The sequence below is a fragment of the Procambarus clarkii genome, chromosome 44 (genome assembly GCF_040958095.1).
Source record: "Procambarus clarkii isolate CNS0578487 chromosome 44, FALCON_Pclarkii_2.0, whole genome shotgun sequence".
Lineage (NCBI taxonomy): Eukaryota > Metazoa > Arthropoda > Malacostraca > Decapoda > Cambaridae > Procambarus > Procambarus clarkii.
The window spans coordinates 32,977,336-32,987,597 of record NC_091193.1 but is presented as its reverse complement, the minus strand read 5'-3'; the positions used below and the strand labels follow the sequence as shown (position 1 = coordinate 32,987,597).

Genomic DNA, 10,262 nt, shown 5'->3' with positions numbered 1-10,262 from the left:
GAGAAGAGTTGTGACAGATGAGGATTGCAGGATCCTCCAAGAGGACCTGAACAGGTTGCAGAGATGGTCAGAGAAATGGCTACTGGAATTCAACACGAGCAAATGTAAAGTTATGGAAATGGGACTAGAATATAGGAGACCAATGGGACAGTACACAATGAAGGGGAACAGCCTACCTGTAACGACGCGTTAAAGAGACCTGGGGGTGGACTTAACATCTAATCTATCTCCTGAGGCACATACAAATAGGATAACGACAGCAGCGTACTCTACACTGGCAAAAGTTAGAACATCATTCAGAAACCTAAGTAAGGAGGCATTTAGGGCGCTTTACACTGCCTACGTGAGGCCAGTCTTAGAGTATGCCGCCTCATCATGGAGTCCCCATCTGAAGAAGCATATAATGAAACTGGAAAAGGTTCAGAGGTTTGCAACGAGACTCGTCCCAGAGCTACGAGGGATGGGGTATGAGGAGCGCCTGAGGGAACTGTGCCTTACGACACTAGAAAGAAGAAGGGAGAGGGGGGACATGATAGGAACGTATAAGATACTCAGAGGGATTGACAGAGTGGACATAGACGAAATGTTCACACGGAATAGTAACAGAACGAGGGGACATGGATGGAAGCTTGAAACTCAGATGAGTCACAGAGATGTTAGGAAGTTTTCTTTTAGCGTGAGAGTAGTGGGAAAATGGAATGCACTTCAGGAACAGGTTGTGGAAGCAAATACTATTCATAATTTTAAAACCAGGTATGATAGGGAAATGGGACAGGAGTCATTGCTGTAAACAACCGATGCTCGAAAGGCGGGATCCAAGAGTCAATGCTCGTTCCTGCAGACACAACTAGGTGAGTACTAGGTGAGTACACACACAAGATATTAGAAAGAACTTTTTTAGTGTCAGAGTGGTTAACAAATGGAATGCATTAGGAAGTGATGTGGTGGAGGCTGACTCCATACACAGTTTCAAGTGTAGATATGATAGAGCCCAATAGGCTCAGGAATCTGTTCACCTGTTGATTGACGGTTGAGAGGCGGGACCAAAGAGCCAGAGCTCAACCCCCGCAAACACAACTAGGTGAGTAAAACTAGGTGAGTATACACTCACTCACACACACACACACACACACACACACACACACACACACACACACACACACACACACACACACACAAGAGGTGGGGGTGGTGTAGCTTTGCTGGTAAGAAAAGGCTGGGATTTTGAGGAGATGGATATTCAGGGCTGTGAAGGTTTCAGTGACTACATAGCAGGTACCATAACAAATGGAAGGAAAAAAATTATAGTCGTAGTCATATATAATCCACCACCAAATGACAGAAGACCTAGACAGGAATATGATAGAAACAACATGGCCACCATTAACATAATAGAAAGAGCAGCTTCTGTTGCTAGCAGGAATGGATCTGGACTACTAATTATGGAAGACTTCAACCATGGGAAGATAGATTGGAAGAACAGAGACCCGCATGGAGGACCAGAAACATGGAGGGCTTAGCTGCTGGACGTGGCAACAAGAAACTTTCTAAGCCAGCACATCAAAGAACCAACAAGAATGAGAGATGATGAACCAGCAATGCTTGATTTGATATTTACCCTAAATGAGTGGGATATAAGAGAAGTTAAGATGGAAGTGCCCTTGGGAATGAGTGACCACAGTGTATTGAACTTTGAGTACCTGGTAGAGCTAGGACTTATCTCCCCAAAAAAAAGAACTAGGAATCAAAAGGCTAGCATACCGAAAGGGAAATTATGAACAGATGAGAAGTTTCCTAAGTGAAATACCTTGGGACACAGACCTCAGAGATAATTCTGTACAGGGTATGATGGACTATGTTACCCAAAAGTGTCAGGAGGCAGTAAACAGGTTCATCCCGGCCCAAAGGGAAAAATCCGAGAAGCAACAGAAGAACCCATAGTATAATAGGGCATGTATGGAAGCGTAGAAACTGAACAAAAGGGCGTGGAGGAACTTCCGGAATAACAGAACACCAGAAAGCAGAGAGAGATACCAGAGAACCAGGAATGAGTATGTCAGGGTGAGAAGAGAAGCAGAGAAAAATTTTGAAAATGATATAGCAAACAAAGCCAAGACCGAACCAAAGCTACTCCACAGTCACATCAGAAGGAAAACAACAGTGAAAGAACAAGTATTGAAACTTCGAACAGGCGAGGACAGGTATACAGAGAATGACAGAGAGGTGTGTGAAGAACTCAACAAGAGGTTCCAGGAGGTCTTCACAATAGAACAAGGTGAGGTCACTGTGCTAGGAGAAAGGGAGGTAAACCAGGCGGCCTTGGAAGAGTTCGAAATTACGAGAGAGGAGGTCAAGAGACACCTGCTGGATCTGGATGTTAGAAAGGCTATTGGTCCAGATGGGATCTCACCATGGATACTGAAAGAGTGTGCAGAGGCACTTTGCTTGCCACTCTCCATAGTGTACAGTAAGTCACTGGAGACGGGAGACCTACCAGAAATATGGAAGACGGAGAATGTGGTCCCAATATACAAAAAGGGCGACAGGCAAGAGGCACTGAACTACAGGCCAGTGTCCTTGACTTGTATACCATGCAAGGTGATGGAGAAGATCGTGAGAAAAAACCTGGTAACACATCTGGAGAGAAGGGACTTCGTGACAAATCGCCAACATGGGTTCAGGGAGGGTAAATCTTGCCTTACAGGCTTGATAGAATTCTACGATCAGGTGACAAAGATTAAGCAAGAAAGAGAGGGCTGGGCGGACTGCATTTTCTTGGATTGTCGGAAAGCCTTTGACAAAGTACCGCATAAGAGGCTGGTACATGAGCTGGAGAGACAAGCAGGTGTAGCTGGTAAGGTGCTCCAGTGGATAAGGGAGTATCTAAGCAATAGGAAGCAGAGAGTTACGGTGAGGGGTGAGACCTCCGATTGGCGTGAAGTCACCAGTGGAATTCCACAGGGCTCTGTACTCGGTCCTATCTTGTTTCTGATATATGTAAATGATCTCCCAGAGGGTATCGATTCATTTCTCTCAATGTTTGCAGACGATGCTAAAATTATGAGAAGGATTAAAACAGAGGAGGACTGTTTGAGGCTTCACGAAGACCTAGACAAGCTGAAGGAATGGTCGAACAAATGGTTGTTAGAGTTTAACCCTACCAAATGTAATGTAATGAAGATAGGTGTAAGGAGCAGGAGGCCAGATACAAGGTATCATCTGGGAGAGGAAATTCTTCAGGAGTCAGAGAAGGAAAAAGACTTGGGGGTTGATATCACGACACTCCTGTCTCCGGCAGCACATATCAAGCGGATAACATCAGCGGCATATGCCAGGCTGGCCAACATACGAACGGCATTCAGAAACTTGTGTAAAGAATCATTCAGAACTTTGTATACCACATATGTCAGGCCAATCCTGGAGTATGCAGCCCCAGCATGGAGTCCATATCTAGTCAAGGATAAGACTAAACTGGAAAAGGTTCAAAGGTTTGCCACCAGACTAGTACCCGAGCTGAGAGGTATGAGCTACGAGGAGAGACTACGGGAATTAAACCTCACTTCGCTGGAAGACAGAAGAGTTAGGGGGGACATGATCACCACATTCAAGATTCTGAAGGGAATTGATAGGGTAGATAAAGACAGTCTATTTAACACAAGGGGAACACGTACAAGGGGACACAGGTGGAAACTGAGTGCCCAAATGAGCCACAGAGATATTAGAAAGAACTTTTTTAGTGTCAGAGTGGTGGACAAATGGAATGCATTAGGAAGTGATGTGGTGGAGGCTGACTCCATACACAGTTTCAAGTGTAGATATGATAGAGCCCAACAGGCTCAGGAACCTGTACACCTGTTGATTGACGGTTGAGAGGCGGGACCAAAGAGCCAGAGCTCAACCCCCGCAAACACAACTAGGTGAGTACAACTAGGTGAGTACACACACACACACACACACACACACACACACACACACACACACACAAAGAAAAAGGTTAAAACGTTTGCCACCAGACTAGTACCCGAACTGAGGGGTATGAGGAACGAGGAGAGACTTTGGGAATTATACCTCACTTCACTGGGAGACAGAAGAGTTAGAGGGGACATGATCCCCACATACAAGATTCTTGGAGGAATTGATAGGGTAAATAAAGATAGGCTATTTACCACAAGGGGCACACGCACTAAGGGACACAGGTGGAAAATGAGTGCCCAAATGAGCCATAGAGACGTTAGAAAGAATTTTTTCAGTGTCAGAGTAGTAGACAAATGAAATGCATTAGGCAGTGATGTGGTGGAGGCTGACTCCATACACAGTTTCAAGTGTAGATATGATAGAGCCCAGTAGGCTCAGCAACCTGTACATTAGTTGATTGACAGTTGAGAGGCGGGATCAAAGAGCCAGAGCTCAACCTCTGCTAGCACAATTAGGTAAGTACAATTAGGTTAGTACACATACACACACAGGGGGAACTGCCTACCTGGGACGATTCGTGAAAGAGACCTGGGGGTGGACATAGCACCTAATCTAACTTCTGAGGCACATATAAATAGGATAACAACACCAGCGTACTCAACATTCAAAAAAGTTAGAACATCAATCAGAAACCAAAGTAAGGAGGCTTTTAGGGCGCTTTACACTGCCTACGTGAGACATGTTTTAGAGTATGCCGCGCCATCATGGAGCCCCCACCTGAAGAAACACATACGAAAACTGGAAAAGATTCAGAAGTTTGCGACGAGGCTTGTCCCAGAGTTACGAGGGATGGGATATGAGGAGCGCCTGAAGGAACTGAACCTGCCGACACTAGAAAAAGAAGGTAGAGGGGGGGGGGATATGATAGGAACGTATAAAATACTCATTGAAATTGACAAATGGAAATAGATGAAATGTTCATACGTAATAGTAACAGAACGAGGGGACATGGGTGGAAGCTGGAAACCCAGATGAGTCACAGAGATGTTAGGAAGTTTTCTTTTAGCGTGAGAGTAGTGGGAAAATGGAATGCACTTCAGGAGCAGGTGGTGGAAGCAAACTCTATTCATAATTTTAAAACTAGATATGATAGGGAAATAGGACAGGAGACACTGCTGTGTCTCAAATGCAAATGCGCAAATAGGTAAGTACAAATAGGTGAGTACCCACACACGCACACCCTCACACACACACCTACAGGCCCGGATGGAAGCTCACCATGGATACTAAAGGAAGTAGCAGGAGCACTCTGCCTGCCACTCTCCATAGTGTATAACAAATCACTGGAAACAGGTGAACTTCCAAAAATGCGGAAGACGGCTAATGTAGTCCCGATATTCAAAAAGGGGGATAGACAGGAGGCACTGAACTACAGACCAGTGTCCCTAACTTGCACAGCATGCAAGTTGACGGAGAAGATTTTGCGAAAAATGCTAGTGGAACATCAGTAGCGAAAGTACTTTGTATCACAGCATCAGCATGGGTTCAGGGCAAGTCCTTCCTCACAGGATTAATTGAATTCTATGACCAGGCATAAAAAATCAGGCAAGAAAGAGAGGGGTGTGCAGATGGCATAATTTTGGATTGCCAGAAAGCCTTTAACACAGTACCACACAACAGGCTTAGTGCAAAAGCTGAACGCAGGCAGGAGTGAAAGGGAAGGTACTCCTTTGGATTAGGGAGTACCTAAGCAAAAGAAGAAAGCAAGAGGTTTCAGATTGGCGAGGCGTCACCGGTGGAGTCACCAGGTAACAAGATGACCTGGACAGACTGAATGGTCCAACAAATGTCTAATAAAGTTCAACCGGAGTAAATGTAAGGTAATGAAACTAGGCGGTGGAAACAGGAGGCCAGATACAGAATAACAAATGGAACATGAAGTCCTTCATGAAAAGGACGGAGAGAAAGATCTAGGAATTGATATCACACCAAACCTGTCTCCTGAAACCCACATCAAAAGAATAACATCTGTGGCGTATGCGAGGCTGGCTAACCTCAGAACAGCCTTCAAGAACCTGTGTAAGGAATCATTCAGAACATTTATATGTAAGACCAGTCCTAGAGTATGCGGCCCCAGCCCCGTACCTTGTCAAGCACAAGTTTTGAAGTTGGAAAAAGTTCAGAGGTTTGCTACTAGGCTAGTCCCAGAACTAAGTTGAAGTGTGAAAAAGTTCAAAGGTTTGCTACTAGGCTAGTCCCAGAACTAAGTTGAAGTGTGAAAAAGTTCAGAGGTTTGCTACTAGGCTAGTCCCAGAACTAAGTTGAAGTTGGAAATAGTTCAGAGGTTTGCTACTAGGCTAGTCCCAGAACTAAGAGACTTGAGCTACGGGAAATGTACCTCACGACGCTGGAAGAGAGAAGAGTAAGGGGTGACATGATCACTACCTATAAGATTCTCAGAGGAAATGACATTAAGACGGGTGGTACGTGGTATTTGAAATATAAATATTTAATTTATACATATTTCAATGAATATGACTTCATGTTCTGTATTGATTATTTTCTTGTTTAGGGCTTCTATCACTCTGACTAGTGCTTTAGAATCTTGGTTTAATTGGAAGAGGAGTTCTCCAAAGGTCATCTTCGTTCGAGGTGAAGAAAAATAAATAAATAACTGTAGAATGTATTACACTTATTATAAAATTTACACGTTTCGAACCAACATGGTTGCTTCTCACGTGATAAGAAAATATAGGGCGTGTTAGATTTATACCATAAAGGAAGGGTCAGGTGAAGACAAGTAGACTTATATAAATGGGTCAAGAATAAGACATAAAGATGGGAAAAGGAAAGGCGTAAAAGAAAAAGACGAAAATAGAGGACGAAGCACATGCAAAGAATAATCAGGTGTAGTGGGCGTAGCATGTTGAGCAGTGTCTTCTATGTTGGCATCTTCATGTTCCAGTTTTGTTCTTACTCTCATGGTGGGTAGAGTGAATAGTTCCGTGATTTGGGTGTTCATGGTAGGTTGTTCCATTTTTATGTAGATTGCTTCAAGAAATTGTAATCTTACATCTTGGGTTTTGTCTATTATGCAAGTGTTTTTATTCAACACTTCTCTTGTTAGGGTGATGTCATGGGCTTGTCTCATGTGATTCCTAGGGGCACCAGATTGAAGATGGCATGTCAAACGCCTCGTCAGCTTGGTCGACGTCATACCTATGTACTTACATTGAAGGTTACATCCTTCATGGGGGCAAGTGTACATGTATACAACGTTTGACTGCTGTAGAGGGTTCTCCGTTGGCTTCGGGCTGTTTTTAATTAATATGGAGGTCGGTAGTTTTCTTTGATTTACAGTATATGATCAGGTCTATGTTTTGGTTAGGAGTAATGCTTTTTACTCCTTTACAAAATGATTTCTTTCATTATTCGTTCTTCGTTTTTATGTTCACTGTAAATGGTGGATTTAAAATATAATTTTATTGGAGGTGTTGTAGATTCTGTTCTTGATTCAGAATTGTACCATCGATCCAGGTGTTGTCTTATTGTAGTGTTTATTTCTGTGTTGCTATATCAGTTTTTCACCAACACCTGGGTTATTCTTTCAAACTCCTTACTCACGTTGTTTCATTCAGAGCAGTGAGTAAGCGCTCGGCAAATATAAGTGTTAAGAACACTGGCTTTGTATCTTTGGGGGCTCTCACTCCTACCGTTAAAGAATAATCCATTGTTTGTAGGGTTCAATATATACTAAATATATACTTAGTATATATTTTATACTAAGTATATATTTTATACTAAGTATATATTTTATACTAAGTATATATTTAGTATATACTTAGTATATTATGCCTAAGGGGTTTGCTATATGAAAATTTAAAAGTTGTTGTAGGGCATTCAAAATTTATTATCCTGATACATGTGAAAGGTGCTGCAACTGGGCCAAGTTTCAGCATCGCAGCCTAAATAGAGAGGGAGAAAAAAAATAAAAAATTTTTTTAGACAATTTTGCAACAATGTTCAAATCATTTCACAGCCCACAATTGTGAACCGAAATCAGTTCTATGACACTTAGCTATGACCTTACTATATAATAAAGATTTGTCTGGTGGATTTTTATCCCAGATGTATTTAGTGCAATAATACAGATTTTGTAAATTTCCCAAAAATTCTATGCAACAATATGATATTTATAAATATTTATAAAATCAATAAATCTACGTAGAAAGAAAAGCCACCATAATATTTTAGAGGCATAAACTCTACATATAATGTGCAAGTTTCATGTAAATTGAATAATAAATAAAGTCTGTGAAATCAGATAAAATTGTAAAATATTTACCTGCACAAACGGAGGTCAAAGTTCAGCCACCTTTAGCTGAGGTTGATGTTGACCAATATCATTCAAAATTTGCACCCTTGTAGATAGGCATGGGTTCAGTAAGGTGTGCAAGTTCCATGCAGATCGCCTGATAAATAAAATAAAAAAATATATTAACAAAAAAAAATAAAATAAAATAAAAAATTATATATTTGCCACCAGTTTTTATATGTACAAATATTTATGAAGTAATATCACAATATAACACTAAAACATACTAACCTAATATAATTGGTCAGAAATATGGGTCCTCAAGGTGGCACTGGAGTGGCACTAGTAGGCACCTGCGCCATAGCTGGGGGTCAGCCCCCTCAGGCGCCCTCAGGGGCCTTTCTTGGTTTGGTTGTGCGTCTCGTTGGTCTCTGCATATCCTTGTCCTTTTTGTTCAAGTACCAGTCCAGTTAGATTTGGAGTAGCAGGTGCAAGACCTAGAGTAGAAGGTGGAAAATGTGCGGTGGCAGAGAGTGGGATTGTGGGGTGGGGGGGGGCAGCGGGCTGCAACACTTGCGGCTGAGTGGCCGCCTCGATCTTCACTCGTCAAAGTGCATAATCTACGGATTCTAGCCAGCTCGCACCTTCTACGGGCAGCTAGCATGCTTTCAGCTTTCATAGTTTTCCTCATCTTCGTTTTGTACGTCATTTTGCAGTAAAAATAGCATAAATTGTGAGAGCGCGTCCACGATAGTTCCACCAGCTGAGGGACACAAAGAGTGACTGACTTTTAGCCAGCAAGCCCACCCATCTCTCACACGAGACTGTTGCCAATGAGTGAGTTTATATTCGTTTTATGCATAACACGTTATTTTCCACGATATTACGAAATATTAGACTTCTACAACGTAAGACACAACACCCCACGGCGCACCCAGGCCGCGAGAACCGGATTCACGAAAGTCGCAGTGGGAAATTTGACTCTAATTACGTTATTTTTCAAGATAACATAAAACGGTTTGCACCACAGTGTTGCCAGAACGTTGTAGTATTTTTCAGAATTTTTCGTAAACTTTCGAAATTTTTCGGATTTGAGCATAGATGTCCCCTAAACGGTAGGAGTGAGTATTCACTCCTACCGTTAAGGAGTGAATGCTCGCTCAGTACAATATTAATTCTTACCTACTGCTCTGGATTGAGCAGAGCCGTGGGTAAGAATCGTGCTTTGTCAGCAAGTGATATCAGTCAGTAGGTGACATCTGTGAGTAGGTGACACCTGTTGGTAGGTGACATCTGTCGGCAGGTGACATTAGACAAAAGGTGACATCTGAAAGTAGATGCCATCAGTCAATAGGTGACATCTAAAAAGTAGATGCCATCAGTCAGTAGGTGACATCTATCAGTAAGTGACATCTGTTAGTAGGTGACATCAGTCAGTAAATGTCAGCTGTAAGTAAACCTCGACCATGGCGACAGGAGTGACTTAACTGTCTGCTCATGTGCTAATTGTTCAGTCCTCTCTCAAACTATCTTACTAATATCTCACATAAATATTGCAAAAGGTGAAATGCAACAATTATCTGCCAATCAATTTGAATGGTAATAATGTAGATGGACCTTAGCAAAGAAATAAATTAATGAAACAATTATAAATTTGATCTCAGGCTGAGATACAGTAATTAATAGTTATAGCTCCCGAGTGCCTTGTTGATCGATGTTATTATGTATTGAACAGCTTTCATTAGTTGAAGACGCAAGGCGTCAGTTAATAACCAAACTGATTGGTTGACACCAGTATGTGATCATTACAACCCTTGAGCAATTGATAAGAGACAACACAATCTAAATGATTAGCGGAGACAGCTATTTAAATAAATGTAATGTTTCGTTAATGAATTTCGTAAATGAGTAAATATGTTTAAGGCCAAGCCAAGTTTTACCCACGATAACTGCATCTTGCTTTATCTTTAGCAGTAAAGAATGCTATAATTTTGACGATACATTTTACTGAGGACCAGATGTCTCTCGTAGG

At 42.1% G+C, this 10,262-nt stretch overlaps 1 long non-coding RNA gene across 1 annotated transcript; it reads right to left on the bottom strand.

Moving 5' to 3' along the window:
• Positions 1 to 7,809: 7,809 nt before the first annotated feature.
• LOC123752516 (uncharacterized) lies at positions 7,810 to 8,695 on the bottom strand. Its single transcript, XR_011222010.1, has 3 exons — positions 8,522 to 8,695; positions 8,261 to 8,387; positions 7,810 to 7,880 (listed from the first exon to the last, which is right to left on the bottom strand). It is a non-coding gene; the product is annotated as an uncharacterized lncRNA (long non-coding RNA).
• Positions 8,696 to 10,262: the final 1,567 nt, after the last annotated feature.